Genomic DNA, 16923 nt, shown 5'->3' on the forward strand with positions numbered 1-16923 from the left:
TTTGCTTGAGGACAAGCAAAAGGCTAAGTGTGGGGGGGTTGATTTATGCTTAATTGTTCGTATTTTAGGGGTTTGCATGTGTTTATTTTAAGATAAATATTCTGGAAATTGGTGCGTTTATGTGTTTGTTTTATGCTTTGCAGGAGATTTAGATTTTATAAATGGAAGAGTGTGATGTTGGAGATTATGGGTGAAAATTACGTACTTAGGCGCAAAAATGGTGTTCAGAGCTAAAAGTCCGCGCGCAGAGCAGAGCAACGCAGCGCAGTCGCGGAGCAGAGTAGAGCTGCGCGAATAGCTCTGTACCAGAGCAGAGCTAACTTCATAGTTAGAGCTGAAATCTCCAGAGCTGAACTTCCCTATCAGAGCTGAAATCTCCAGAGCATAACAAACTAGTCAGAGCAGAGCTAAACTCGACAGAGCTGACTTAGTCAGAGCAGAGCTAAACTCGACAGAGCTGACTTACACGCCAGAGTAAACCTGACAGAGCAGAGCTAAAGATCTCCAGAGTCAACATATTTTGCCAGAGTCAACATCTCTAGATCTGAACTTTGCAGAGCTGAACTTTACAGAGCTAAACTTTGCAGAGCTGAACTTTGTAGAGCTGACTTTCAGCTCTGATTTATGCTTAATTGTTCTAAATTTTGGGGTTTGCATGAGCTTATTTTAAGATAATCTTTTGGAAATTGGTGCGTTTTATGTGTTATTTTATGCTTTGCAGGAGATTTAGGTTTTATAGATGGAAGAGTGCAAATTTTGGAGATTTTGGGCTAAGAATCGTGTTTAGGTGCATACTCTGGACTGCAGAGCTGAAAAGCCCGCTGTAGAGCTAAAAAGCCCGCTGCAGAGCTGAAGGCCCGCGCCACAGTGTGAAGGCCCGCATTACAGAGCAGAGTATAGACGCTCGACAGAGCAGAGCTGTGAAGATAGCTCTGTAGCAGAGCAGAGCCAACATGCAGAGTAGAGCCGAAATCGCCAGAGCTGAAATCTCCAGAGCAGAGCCGAAATATCCAGAGTTGAAATCCCCAGAGCAGAGCTAACTCGACAGAGCTAAAATACGCGCCAGAGTAAACCCGGAAGAGCAGAGTCAACTTTACAGAGCTGACTTTTCAGCTCTGCACTATTCAGCAGAGTCAACTTTCCAGAGCTAACTTTTTCAGCTCTGCACTTATTGCCAGAGTCAACTTTCCAGAGCTGACTTTTTCAGCTTTGCACTTCTCGCCAGAACTGAATTTTACAGAGCTAACTTATGCAGCTCTGAATGACAGAGTCAACTATGCAGAGCTGACTTTTCAGCTCTGCACTTCTCAGAGCGCGCTACTACAGAGCTGATTTTTAGCTCTGCCTTGCCGATGCAGAGCTGCGAAGTTGGCCAGAGTATGAGTGTTTTGCAGAGCTCACATCCAGCTGGAGTTGCCTTATCTTACACGATTTTATTGCCTTTAGATTTCTACTTTGCATGGCAACTTTCATGGTGATCTAGAGAAATTTGAGGTCTATAAATAGGGTTTAGTTTTCATTGTAAAATAATCTTTGCCCTAGTTTTAGACGCCTTTGAGATCTTTTTCCCTTGGCATCCGAAACTTAGGATTTACTTGCTTTCATAGTGTTCGAATTTTCATTGTTCTTAGTTAGGTTTCGATTTAGTTTTGTTTTATTCTTGGCTTGTGATTGAGTGACACAATTACACGTTCAAGACGTTTACGGTATTTCGTAATTCAATTCAATTTATTTTGTTTAATCATGTTTATGTTTTTCGTTCATGTTTATGTTTCCTTTTTAATTATGCAATTTAAATTATGCACTTTAGTTTCACGCCTAGATTAGTTGGTTCTTTAAATTTACAAGTATTTAATTTCATAAGTTAGGTTTAATTTAAGTTATTTAAATTCTTGCCTAGGTTAAGTTTAAATTCAAATCAAGTTTAATTTAAGTTTAAGTTTAGTTTTAAATCTTCTTTTATTGTTTTTTCCTACGATACTACTAGAAGCTCTTTAAGACTTTCCTTGTGAGACGACTTGGGTTAACTTACACGTTACAATAGATCTCGTACTATTGCGAGTCAATCTAGAGTAGTGTTTAGGTTGAGTCAAGCTTTGCCATACTTGCCAGAGCGTACTATTCCCAGATCTGACTTTCAGCTCTGTCTTACCTTTCTAGAGCCGAATTTCCAGAATTTGCCAATCTTCGCCAGAGTTAAGATGACTTGCAGAGCACGCTGCCAGCTGCATTACCTTTGAATGCACGATTCTATTTCCTTAAGAGTCCAGTTTTGCAAGGCGAGTTTGATGATAATTAGGGTTGAAGGAAGTCTATAAAAGGGGCTTGAACGTGAATGAAGAATTAATCCTTCTGCCTCCGGCACTTAGTTAGAATCATTCCCTCTACCCTAATCTTTAGTTTCCGCTAGGCTGCCAAAGACTTAGGTTTATTGCTTTCTTAGTCTTAGTTTCGAATTATGTTCTTAGTTAGTTTATTATAGTTCTTTCAATTCATGTTTTAGTTAGTTCCCGTTTAGAGTTGTAATCACGTGACAGGTTGCTTCTCGAGACGATTTATGGTATTTCGTATTTACGTTTATTTACTTGCTTTGCTTTGACTTGCTTTCCTTTAAATTATGCAATTTAATTATGTTTATGCTTTACTTTCGTTTATTGCTTTCCTTTAAATTATGCAATTTAGTTTATGGTCATTAGATTAGAAGCTTTAATTTAAGTCATTTAAATTCTGCCTTTACTTTATGCGTTTAATTTTGCCTAGGGTTTTATAGTTTATTTCGCCTAGTTAATTTTAAGATTAAGTTCTAGTTTACTTTACAAGCATTAGTTTAATTCCTTTTCCGCCTAGATAATTCTTTAGTTTAATTCACGTAAGTTTACTTTATAAGTTTTAGTTTAATAATCCCTAGTTTACAGCTGTCGTGTGACATAATAATTAAAAACCCTTTAAGATCTTCCTTGAAAGACGACATTGGGTTAGCTTACCACTGCTAGAGTGTCCTTGTCCTATTGCAAGTCAATCTAGAGGTGTTCTAGTTGAGTCACTTACTCATCCATGCTCCGGAACCACTTATGAGTCAAGGCCTGCTTTGGCTCGACTCATTCGGCTGTCTATAGAATTTGTTTTAATTTCTGCCGTTTTCATTTTATTTAAATGACAAGTTTAAATAACACAATTCTGAAAATTAAAACTTCATTAATTTAAAATGCAAAAATTAAAATTATATAAAATAAAAAAATATCTAAATTAAATGACATAATTTAAATTAGATAAACTTAAAACTACATAAATTTTCGTCTCATTATCTCTTTAGAATCGCCGTCACCCGTTGTTGATGGAATTCTAGTTTCTCGAGTGTCACCCTCGACGTATCCATGTACATAATACGGTCGTCAATTGTCATGGATCACTCGCTTGAGGCAATTCTTCGTCTTGTACTCCTCAGCGATTTTTTCGAGGGTGGTGCACGTCTCGCCTTTAAATTTGTCGCAGCCCGATCCCGACGCTAGTGATAGCGGGGTACGAGTATCGATACGACTATTTTAAAAGAATAAAAGACAAGAAGAATAGATTGAACATCAAGCGGAAGCTCGCATGAAAAAGTGTTAAGGAAATCATCATAAATCAACTCCAGGGGTATAAATGTCAACATCGTCATAACTCCATAAATATCAGGAATTTCAAGAACAAAAACAAAACGGGTATAGCTCATTTTTCATAAGGAAACATAATATGCAGAGTATCGCAGCAAAAAGTGAATCGATTATATGTATGAAGACATATAACCGCGAGTACATTGCTTAAATTCAAAGAAAAACAAAGTATCTCAATTATCAAGACTCTATCCACATGAAGGCACAACAGTAATATAAATACATTGATTGAAACGTTTCCCCCACCAGCACCAGACCAATCTCGCTCCCCGCTTAGCCTGCACATTTAGAAATACATGCAGGGCGTGAGTGCATAATACTCAGTGGGCAAACGCCGAAAAACAAGAAAGGTGCTCTTAGAGCTATAGGTTTGAAACTTGTCACATCTCAGTCATACACAGGAATAACTTAGCGTAAAAGAATCTGTGCATGCAGTTTTAGTAATAAACATCATAAATAAGTGTCTGCAGATAAGTACTTGACATGTATGTATCGCATCTACAACTCATCATCATAATCAAGGTACTGAGAAGTAGGCCTCCTTCTCAAGCACCGTGACCGGCCGACCCGAAGACGGCTCACGGTCACCTCTGTGTACACAACCCCGCTTGTGGCAGGATCCGAATTCGTCTCATCTCATCAGTAGAGGGTAACATACAGGCTCAACATCAAAAACTTGGCAAGTCAAACAGTTCTCAAACATCCTTTATCTCAAAACATTGGTTAAACTCATAATATCATCAAATCATTTTAGAAAGCTCATAAGATATATGTATACTCAAAATATTGCCCACCTGAAGTCCTTCGCTCAACTTGGAAAGGAAAACAGGCGACTTACTTCTTCATCTCGCTCGGGCCTTCATATATCATGATCATCATCATCATCGAAGGTTCATGTGATAAACAAACCTTAGTTAGAACTAGTTACTAAAACCAATATCGTCTCAAACTAATACTTCTCACTCATCTTCTATTTACCCAATAAATCTCAATCCCTAGGTTTACTTAACTTCTAAGGATTCACACGTCCTATTCTCGACTTAACACTCGACTCGGATCAAACTCATAGCAATCAAGCACATAAACAAGCATAAACACATAAGCATATCAATTCACACATAGACATGTCGCAAGCAAACTTCATTCTGCACTGACTCGACTTAAAAACTTCACCAGACTCGGTACAGAAAACTAATGGAGTCGTAACCTATACCATTTGAAACTATTTGAGTCTAGTTTCATTTAAAAAAAATTAGGATGAAAAACTCCAAGTAGTTTAGGAGATATGACTGTTTTTCTACAGTCTACCATATTCGGCAGTTTTGAGCAATTGAAAACTTTGATTTTTGAAAAATAGTAAACGTTTCCGAAAAGGTCTGAAGTTTTGTGGGTGCTTAGCTAAGACACTCATGTCTCAACAATAAAAAGTTGGATTCCAAAAAGTTAGGGAAAGATACTGGAAAAGGTGACTTTATTGGCTACTCACCGAACATTTCGGCAGAATGTAGAAGTTTTGGTTTTCCATTTTATAAAAATAGTAGAAGTCCAAATGACTTGAAATTTTATTGGTGTACTCAAGACTCTCAAATATACTTACCATAAAATTTAATCCATCAATTATCATCTTAGACATCTCATAGACTCATTCTCATCATCAATTCATCATTTAAAGCATCAACTCACACTACAAAAAAACGCGAAATTAGCGGCGCAAATTACCGGCGGCGATTTTGCCGTCGGTAATTACCGGCGGCACGGCGGCGGCATTTTAGGCGACCCGCAAATTTGAAATCACCGTCCAATTACCGACGGCAAAATAGCCGCCGGTAATTTATTGATTTGCATTAAATGTTTTTTTTACACAATTACCGACGGCGATAATGCCGCCGCTAATTAGCGGCGGCAATTGCCGTCGGTAATTGTTAAAATATAGGTCAGTGTATTCCCTTCTTTTTTCAGTTTTGCGCTGCACGAACAGAACCCCCCCCCCCCTTCCCCTGCTGCTGTTGCTGCTTCCGGTCCGACCGCCTCCCAGGTAACTCTCTCTCTCTCTCTCTCTCTCTCTAGATCTATATATATATCTCATTAATTTTAATTATATATATATAATTATTTAATTTTCACTTATATTCTTTATTGTAGTTCGACGACCTCGTTTCACCGCCTTCTTCACGACACCCGCCGGAAACCACCACCGTACGCTTCTCTTATTTATTTATTTAATTATTTAATTATGAATTTATTTATGTATTTAATTATATATTAATTAAATAGATTTATTTGTTATATATAGTTAATTAATTTATAATTGACTTTGTTTATAACTAAATTATATGAAGCATGATTAATTTTAAATTATATTAATCAATTAATATATGTTGCTAGTTTAATTTTAAATTATGAAGCATGATTAATTTTAATCAATTAGTTTAAGTTGTTTGTTAGAATAATTTATATATGTTGGATAATTTTGTTAAATTAAATGTTATGTGCTGTGTGTTTATGAAATGTTATTTTATTATATATATTGTGGGATAGATTTAATCAATTTCTTAAGGATCTTCTCCCTTTGGGATAGAAATTGATTATTTCTTAAGGATCTTCTCCCAACAAATGATTGTTTTTAATTTAATTACCATGATTTTTATTGCTTTTATTTGTATTGTATTATTGCTTCGACATTGGAGGGCCGGGTAGACCTAGTATAGGCTTAGTAAATTAGGACCACTATGGTCACTATAGTTGCTGGTAGAGTCGAGCACTTGGTAGTTAGGATAGTGGGGTTATGCTGTCGAAATTTTGTTATATTTCAAGTAATTTATTATATTTTATTTGTTTTTTTTCAATTAGAATTTGCAAGAATGAGTGATAATCGTATGTAGATGTACGCGAGATACAATGATCGTACTGCATTTGAAACGGGGCTTGAGTTTTTCCTTGAGTGGGCGAGAAATCAAACGGCGTACATAGATGGACAAGGTAACATTAGGTGCCCGTGTAAGAAGTGCAAGAATCAAGCATATTTAGATGTACCTACGGTCAGAAAACATGTTAGTAGGCATGGATTTGTCCTGAATTACAAAGTTTGGGTTTCTCACGGGGAAGCACCGCTGTATATGCCGAGAGAACATGCTATAATGAATGAGGATGTTGGATTATACAATAACTACGAAAGGATGGTGTATGACCATGCTGGACTTAGTAATTATCAAGATCCTCCAAATCTGGAGCAGCCGCCCAATAATGACGCTCAACAAATTTATAACATGTTGGATGCAGCGGATACTCCATTGTACGCAGGATGTGACACGTACACACAATTAAGCTGGATGACTCAATTCATGAGCATAAAGACTGAAAGCCACATGTCAGAGAGGACTTATAATCAGATGTCTTCGATGATGAAAGCTGCTTTACCAGAGGGTAACAACTGTCCAGAAGACTTCTATAGTACGAAAAGAAATCTACGTGGTTTGGGTTTGCCAGTAGAGAAGATCGATTGCTGTGTTAATAACTGCATGTTGTATTGGGGAGAAACTAGTGAGCTACATAGTTGTATGTTCTATGACCAATCACGATATAATGACAGCTTGCGTGCATCTGGGAGTCGCCGAAAGAAACAAGTGCCCGCCAAACAGATGCACTATTTTCCCTTGATGTCCCGATTGTAGAGATTGTTTGCATCTCCTGCAACTGCTGAACATATGAGATGGCATGCGACCTCCACAGACGATGGGATAATGCGCCACCCGGCCGACTCTCCGGCATGGAAACATTTGAATTCAGCCTTTCCTGGATTCGCCGAGGAGATCAGAAATGTGAGATTGGGCCTCTCTACAGATGGTTTTGCCCCATTTGCACAATCAGGGCGTCAATATTCTTCTTGTCCAGTTATTGTCACGCCGTATAACTTGCCTCCGTGGTTTTGCATGAAAGAACAATTCATGTTCCTCACAGTCCTCGTACTTGGCCCATCAAACCCAAAGATGAAGTTGGACGTTTTCTTACAACCACTGATACAAGAGTTAAAATCTCTGTGGTAGGTTGGTGTGAACACTTACGACATATCGTTGAAGCAAAATTTCCAGATGCGAGACGCTCTGATATGGACTATCAGTGATTTTCCAGCGTACGCTATGTTGTCTGGGTGGGGTACAGCTGGGAAATTGGCATGTCCACATTGCATGGAGAATACAGAAGCATTCACTTTGCCGATGAGTGGAAAACAATCGTGGTTTGATAATCATCGGAAGTTCTTACCTCCTAACCATGTGTTTAGGAGAAACGAAACTTCATTCTTGAGGAATTAGACATGCAATGTTGGTCCACCAGAACAAAGATCAGGAATACAAATCTTGAATCAAATCGAGGGGTTAGGCTTCGTGAAGGTTACCGAAGACTTCGATGGCAGGAACGCTCAACTCGCCAAATATCAACATGTAGGGTGGAAAAAGAAAAGCATATTTTGGGATCTACCCTATTGGAGACATCTTTTAATTCGATATAATCTGGATGTCATGCACATTGAGAAAAATGTGTTTGATAACGTGTTTAATATTGTCCTGAATGTGAAGGGGAAGACAAAAGATACAGAAAAATCCAGAGAAGAATTGAACACCTTCTGCAAGCGGAAAGAGTTGAAGAAAGTGGATGGAACCCGACAGTATCCGAAAGCATGTTATACGCTTGACAGGGAAGAGAAGAAGATCTTACTTCAATGGATCAAGAGTCTTAAGTTTCCCGATGGGTACGTGTCAAATATTAGTAGATGCGTTGACATGAACGCCCTGAAGATGCACAACATGAAAAGTCACGACTGTCACGTGTTCATGCAAATCCTTCTGCCTGTTGCCTTTAAAGAACTTCTTCCTAAGAATGTTTGGGAGGCAATTACAGAGTTAAGTTTCTTCTTCAGAGAATTAACATCCCGCAACGTGGCCATATATGACATGAGAATACTTAGTGAGAAGATAGCTGTTACTCTTTGCAAGCTTGAGCGTATCTTTCCTCCTAGTTTATTTGATTCAATGGAGCACCTACCAGTTCATTTGGCAGATGAGGCACGATTGGCTGGTCCAGTGCAATATCGGTGGATGTATCCTTTTGAACGATATTTGAGGACATTAAAAAATCATATAAAAAACAAAGCCAAGGTTGAGGGGTCCATCGCCAATGCATACTTACTTGCAGAAATGTCAACCTTCTCTTCGTTTTACTTTGAAGATCAAATATCTACAAAGTGGACAACTTTGCCTCGCAATATTGAAATGCCCGTTGCTGAAAATGATGATCCTCTTTGTCTCGCCATATTCAAACCTATTAGGCGTTCACTTGGCCGAGGGACGAAGAGATACATGGATGAGCGCGAATACATTGCTGCACACATGTATATTTTGAGCAATTGTGCAGAGGTTGCAGAGACATATAGCAAGTGAGTATTCTCGTTCAATTTATGTATAAGAAGTATTCATCATATATAGGTGTTAACATATAACTTTTTCTTTGTATCCAAGGATCTTCGAGGAGGAAAAACGATATGCAAATCCTTACATGACTGATGCAGAGTTTGAGGTCGCGTTTCACAACGAGTTTATTGTGTGGTTTAGCCATTACGTAAGAGACGATAAATTTATGTTAAATATACATTTACTTACTCTAAAATTAGCTTGCAAACTTAAATGATATTTGTGTGAAACAGGTTTGTCGTCCTTGTAACGACGAGTTGAACCCTTATATTAGGTCGCTTGCAGCTGGACCATTAAGGGAGATTGAAACATACTCCGGCTATTTCGTGAATGGCTATAGATTTCACAAAACTGATTATGATAGAGAGAGTGCGACTGTGAACAGTGGCGTTTGCATAAAAGGCTCGGCCTATGGTAGTGATAGAGATGTGCTAGACTTTTATGGGCGTCTGCAAGAGGTTTGCGTGTTGGAGTATCCGGGGTATCCAATTAAGCAGACAGTCTTGTTCAAATGTGAATGGTTTGACTTGTCGGCTCAGGGAACTTCTATTGATACAAACTTCAAGTTAGTTTCAGTGAACCACACAAGAAGATATAAGAAGTATGATCCCTTTATTTTGGCGAGTCAGGTAGTTCAAGTATTTTACTGTCCCTATCCCAGTACGAACCAATCAAAGAAAAATTGGTGGTCAGCATGCAAAGTCAACACAAGATCAAAGGTTGAAGTGTCTCTGCAGCACTGCAGCATCCACATCAACATTAGATCAACCATTTCAAGAAGAAGTGGTTACTATTATGTCTACTCACACAAGTGTAGGCATTGAACAACCACTTCTTCTTCATCCCCTCGGTGGAGTCATTGAGATTGAAGATGACGATGAATCAGAAGACGAGGATCCCCCGTTGACATCTAACGATAGTGATGATGATAGTAGTGATGATTATGAATAAATGTAAATGCACATTTTGGTTGAATTTGAGAATAAATTTGTTATGTTTGTTAGTTACTGTTAATGTTATGTTTGGCTATATATTTGTTAATGTTATTGTATGCAACAGGTATCATGTCTACCCAAAGAGGTTTCTTGGGATTTGGAAGGCGATCTAGCCGTAATGCGCCAGAAGCAACTACAGATACATCTGATGGGTCCGGGACGCATATTTCTGGGACTCCCGATACTCCCCAGGCCTCTGCTAGTAGTTCACGGGCTAGAAGACCTATGGGCCCTACAGCTGCCGATATCAGAAAGAGAGCGGCTAAGGAGAGTACTGGGAGGTTGGTATTTCAGAGGCATCCTACGACTGGGTAAGTATTTTAGTTTAAATTACTATTTCTCGTACACCATGATTAAGTGATAAAATTACTTGTACACAGTGTGTTGGAGGAGCCCCTCGGCCTGTCCAAAGCTTGCACGCGCATATTTAAGATGTTTGATAACCCAGGCGGGTACACATGGAAGTTGACGCCCCGGGCGATGAAGGATACATTTTTTGGTGAATTATAGGTACAATTAAATTTATAGTACATATAAATATATCATATTAAATTGTTAAAATATTTTATATTAAATTAATTCTCTTTCTTTCAACAGAAAGAGTTTAGTTGGCAGCCTGGGGATGAGCATGACGTGAGGAAAATGTGGGAGAAAAACGCCCGCAAAAGGTACTCCGACATGATGAGCGACTACAAGAAAGAGCTCAAGGAGTGTACCCGCCAAGGGAGAGAGATGTCTAGACCCGTCTGGATGACTCCCGATTTTTGGACTGGACTCCAGGAATACTGGCAGCGTCCCGAGGTTGAGGCTGTTTCTACACGAGCACGTGCCAACCGGATGTCCGAGCCCGATGGGGAGGGTACAGGGATCAGTAAGCACGTGGGCGGGTCTCAGTCGACTCGTATCCTGCAGCAGTATATGGTTACTAATTAACAAATAATTAAGTTCATAAGTATATATATATATATATATATATATATATATATATATAGGGAGAGGTTCAAATAAGAACCATTAATAAAATAAGAACGGAAAACCATTTTAAGTCATTCGATCATCAAGATCTACGGTGGATGCATCATCTTGGTGGATGGATGCAGGTGCTGGGTTCGAATCCTGAAGGGAGCAAAAAAATTATTTTTTTCGGATGCATTAAATTTAATAGCGGATGCATTAATTTGTATAGCAGATGCAGTAATTTTATTGGTTCTTATGTTCTCACGATAATTGTGGTTCTCACTATAACCGCACCCTAGATATATAAGATATATAAGTATATATATATATATATATATATATATATATATATATATATATAAATGTATATAAATTATTTATCTTATATAATTAGGTTCATAAGTATATATATATATAATATAAGATAAATAATTTATATACATACATATATATATATATAGGGTTAGCTTCAATGAAAAACACCCCCTTACACTAAGAATTAAGAAGCAATATAGTACACTGATCTAATATATTTGGACGGTCTTGATTACGTTCAGATAAATATTTTATTAATTGAGATTAGAGTCAAAAATTAGTTCTATGCTAGATAGGGTTATAAACGACCATTTCATTTTATCCAAATATGGAATTGTAATCAGATTGCGGAAAAATATCTCATTCCTTGTAGATGATGATGGAGCGATATTTTTTTCGCTTTTGTTCTAGATTCTTGCTCAGAAGGTTTTCTCTACTCTCGATTTTTCCATCCCCCGACCTCGTTCATCAATTTTATCCATGGAACGGTTGAAACAAAAAGGTACGAATTTCGCCGAAGTAATGAAAATCGTGAATTATGAGTGTGATATTCAGTTTTTGGAAATTTCTTTGTGTATACATGTTCTGTCGGTTTGCACGATGATTATCGTTTAGGTTTAATTGTTTCATTCAGTTATTGCGAATAATTATACGGTTTAAACTAGCTAAATTACACGCATACTTGCTTATTAGTTTTTTGATTCGTATTCCAAAAATTGAATATACTACAATTGTTGAATTTTGGTTTGTTACCCTGGATTGCTTTTTTAACGAACGAAAGATTCAAATTTCTATAATATTCACGCCTTTCTCATCTTTGTTATTGATAATCAGATCACTTTTGTTTTTACACATTCGTTGTTTTGGTATTCGAACATAGAGTTTCGATTTTAATTCATTAGTTTTTGAAAGGTAGTCAATGTTGCAATTTGTAAAATTGTTACTCATATGTCTGTGAGTTAAATTCATATTTGTGGAATCAAAAATGATTCTTGCAATTGGATTTATCTTTATTTGTGTGAGGTATTATAAAAATATCAAATTATACCGAAATATAGCACACTTAGGTTTTAATCTGGTTGCAGAAGTTTACAAATATGTCTAATGAGCCAATAATTGAATCAACATGTTCAGATCATTGCATGTTTTTTAAGATACAATTCTAACTTATAATACCTTTTTGCAGAAGTGGAAGGTGAACATAATAATGCTATTATTATTCAAGGTAAGAGGAATTTACATGTGTAGTTATAATTAGCAATTTGAATATAAGTTTTGGAGAGGAAATTTTTTATCTGTTCACATATTCTGTTGATATGCTGCCGAACAGGGATCCCATCTTCCTAATATGAAGACTGATGCTAATGATAAAGTAAGAAACTTATGTTCGTCTTAATGTGTTTGGGCAACCAAATGTCCTTACACTCAATGTCTTATATTTTCTCTGAACTACAGGATGAAAATACTCATCAAAACCTGAAGAATATCATCATCTGGAAAGGATAATGCAGTACATGAAAATGTGAGCTTGTGAATATCTTCTCTAATCTCTCATATTTAGTATTTTGATATTTGCCCTGCTTGCAATACTAACTTTTTAGCTATGCTGTATGCATTATTAGGTCAGTGGACTGTGGGGAAATTGATGGAAGCATACAATACTTGCGTTTCCCAATTAAGAAACTCTCAAGGAGATAGGCGTGTGAATTATCTGAAGCAAATTTATCTAGCAAACTTTACAAAGAAAGCATAAAACTTATAAAGTTAATATGTGTGCATACGGTGGATCTTTTATTGTTTTGTGTATTGCGGTCAAGTAGGTATCTCAAATCTAATGAATATTGAAAGAATTTGTTATGGTATTTTGGTATTGAAAAATTCAAGATTATATTATCTGCCAATTTTGTTTTAATATTTGTTTGTTAAGTAATTGTTCTTATGTACCCTGTGTTCGGTTAGTAATTCGTGTAAGTTCATTACAATTTTGAAGATGTTCATTAGAATACGTTGTGGGTAAGTTCATTACAATTTTGAAGATGTTCATTACAATTTTGAAGATAGACACTAAATTTCAAATAACTTAATATTTATTGTGACACTAAATTTCAAATAACTGAATATTTATTTTGGATGAGGTTTGAACGGAGGGTGTGGCGTGTTTTATAACAAATTAAATAGATTCGTAAGTTCATCAATTATATAGGTATGTTCGAAGAATTTATTGTTACGTTCATTAATCTAATTTCTTACGAAAATCAGCTTCTCAAAAAAACCTAACCCTTAGGTGTGTGATATTTTTTTAACAGTTGCCCATTACCAAAAGGTGATTTTTAATTGAGTGTATTATATTTCACAAATATTTATTTCAAAAAATTGCAATTATTTGTGTCAATATAACACGTTCAATAAAAATTCATTTAATATTCATGGTTATTTATTAAATAAGACACTTAACTTGTGGACATACGAACATATCTAATGAAAAAGGTTTGTTGGAAAGCACAAATGTGTTGGAAAATGAGGATCAATCAAAATAGGGGTGAACAAATTAGTATATTTAGATGAACATCCCAATTAATTTTGATGAATGCGCGTTTTGGTATGGGGTTCGATCCCAGGCGGGGGCGTGCTTTTTTAACAAATGAAATAGATTCGTATGTTTATCAGTTAATCTGCTATGTTCGAAGAATTTATTTGTACGTTCATGAATATAATTTCTTGCAAAAACCAACAACTCCAAAAAACCTAACTCTCAAGCGTGTTGTATTTTTTTAACAACTGATCATTACCAAAAGGTGATTTTTAAACGAGTGTATTATATTTCACAAATATTTATTTCAGAAAAACTCAATTATTTCTATCAATATAACACGTTAAATAAAAATTCATTAATGTTCATGGTACTCTATTAGATAAGACACATAGCTTATGGACATACGAACTTATCCAATGAAAAAGGTTCGTTGAGAAGCATAAATGTGTTGAGAAATGAAGAGCAATCAAAATAAGAGTGAACAAATTATTATATTTAGATGAACATCCCAATTAATTTTTATGAATGCGCATTTTGGTATGGTGTTCGATCCCAGTCGGTGGCATGATTTATAACAAAAAAATTCGTATGTTCATCGGTTATATTGGTATGTTCAAAGTATTTATTGATATTTTTCATTAAATGAAAATCAAATTCTCAAAAGAACATAGTCCCTATTTAATTTGTCGAAATAAAATACATGAGGTGTATCATATACCCATCCAGTATAAATAATTGATCATCCATTGTGCGAAATAAAATTTTGTTGAACATATGTTGTTTGCAATAATATGTTGGGCTGGTCTTGGGTGCGACCATCGCACAGTGTGCGACGGGTCCGCCCCGGCCCACGCCCGACCCGGCCCGCAATCCAGACCCGAAATCCTAAATCCTAAATTATTATATTTGTTTATAATAATTATTACTTTTAATAAGCATGAAATATACATTTGTTCGCACAAATGTATACTTATATAAATATAGGTATTTTCCTTCATTTAATATACAGTATTATATTTTCTAAACCCTAAATTCTATAAATCAAACCCTAAACCCTGTAAACTAAACCCTAAGCGTGAACACTAAACCCTAATAGGTGAAAACTAAACCCTAAGCCTGAACACTAAACCCTAATAGGAGTATTTACTTTTAATAAGCATAAGATATACATTTGATCGCACAAATGTATACTTATATTAATATAAATATTTACCTTCATTCAATATAAAATATTATACATATCAATATACATTTATATGAACAAATGTATATATTATGTTTATTAAAAGTAACTATTATTATAAACAAATGTAATAATTAGGAGTATGGGTCAAACCCACGCGGGTCATGGTTCCGGGTCAGGAGGGCGGGTTTGGGCCGGGTCGACCCGTCGCACACCTGTGCGACGGTCGCACAGGAGAATTAGTGTAATATGTTTGCGTCAAACAGATGTGAAACCGTTACCTAAATAATATCTACCATATTTAAACAAATATGATTGCTACAAATCAGTTATATTAAAGATTCATCAAATATTAGAAAGTCAATAGTACCCTTAATGAGATATTGGACGCATGAATCGTGTGTCATGTGTGAGCCGTTAGATTGAGACAAATTAATGGATGAGATGACTTCTCAATTCTTAACACATATATGCTTCTCAATGGAACTTTTCCCTATATATATATATATATATATATATATATATATATATATATATATATAATATCTTGACTAATATAACTTATTTATCTTATATAAATGCATCTACAGAGCTTGGAGCCTGATTTTCCCCAGGATGCACCGAACTATGCCACCTTCCTCCGCCTCCACATGTACGCCGATGAAAGTTATACGTCGGAGAGAGATGCAAGAATTGACGTAAGTGTTTAAGTTTATTCAAATATTTAGTGAATGTATTTATTTTCTAACAATTATGCATTGTTATGTATGAATTAGGCCGAGGTTCATCGACTGGCCGCTGCCACAAGACGAGAGTCACGGCTAGATGAGGTGTATTTGAAGGTGGTGCATCCGGATAGGTCACGGATCTACGGCGTCGGGATTGCCGGGCAGAGTCAGGCTAGTAGGGGGTCTATCCGCAGCACGGGCACTTCTACGGTGTCTCAGCAGCTTTATGAGACACGGATCTCCACGCTGGAGGAGCGATTGGCGGCAGAGCAAGCAGCACGCCAAGAGATGCAGGACCGCATGGCTCAATTGAAGGCGTTTATAAGGATGTATAATGCTCAGCCACCTCCACCCCCTGATGGCGATGATGATGATGATGATGATGATGATGATGATGATGATGATGCTTAGGACTTTCTGTCTTTTATTACCATGCTAGACTTATGTTTATGTTTTCAAACAAAATTACATTTGCACTTTCTTTTCAAATCTATGTTTTATTGAACTATATATTTCAAGTGCTTTAATTATTAAAACTATATATGTTTTATATATTTATGGCAATGATGATGATGATTGCATTTAACATAAACAAATAAATTCAAATCACATTATAATAAGCAAATTAAAACACTTTTGGTGTATTAATGTTAAAAAAAAATTAAATATTTAATTAATAATTAAATATTAATTAAATATTTTACCGACGATAAAAATAAGGACGGAAACGAACTCGATCACTAATTAACAACATATTTCAGGTATTATCTCCACATATTCAAAGATTATAAATATATGAGTGAGTATATAGCATTTAAATGAATTAATAGATGTAGATATATCAATAATACGAGTGTTCTGTACTGGTGACCACTCGAAAAGAATTTCAAAGTTAAGCGTGCTTAACACAGAGCACAAGCAAGATGGGTGACCCACTGGGAAGTCGGGTCACCGACTGGGAAGTTCGTCTAAAGTATGCAATACCGTTTAAATACGAAAATAAATTGTGGATATACAATAAAATAAATAAATAAATAAATAAATAAATAAATAAAATAAAATAAAATTACAAAAATTACCGAGGGCAAAACGCC

General features: G+C 36.2%; 1 long non-coding RNA gene across 1 annotated transcript; it reads left to right on the forward strand.

Annotated features, from left to right (window-relative positions):
• Positions 1–10251: 10251 nt before the first annotated feature.
• On the forward strand, positions 10252–16176 carry LOC131014132 (uncharacterized). Its single transcript, XR_009098076.1, has 4 exons — positions 10252–10424; positions 10494–10623; positions 10711–11034; positions 15692–16176. It is a non-coding gene; the product is annotated as an uncharacterized LOC131014132 (long non-coding RNA).
• The last annotated feature ends 747 nt before the right edge of the window (positions 16177–16923 follow it).

Source organism: Salvia miltiorrhiza, chromosome 3 (genome assembly GCF_028751815.1).
Source record: "Salvia miltiorrhiza cultivar Shanhuang (shh) chromosome 3, IMPLAD_Smil_shh, whole genome shotgun sequence".
NCBI classification, from domain to species: domain Eukaryota; kingdom Viridiplantae; phylum Streptophyta; class Magnoliopsida; order Lamiales; family Lamiaceae; genus Salvia; species Salvia miltiorrhiza.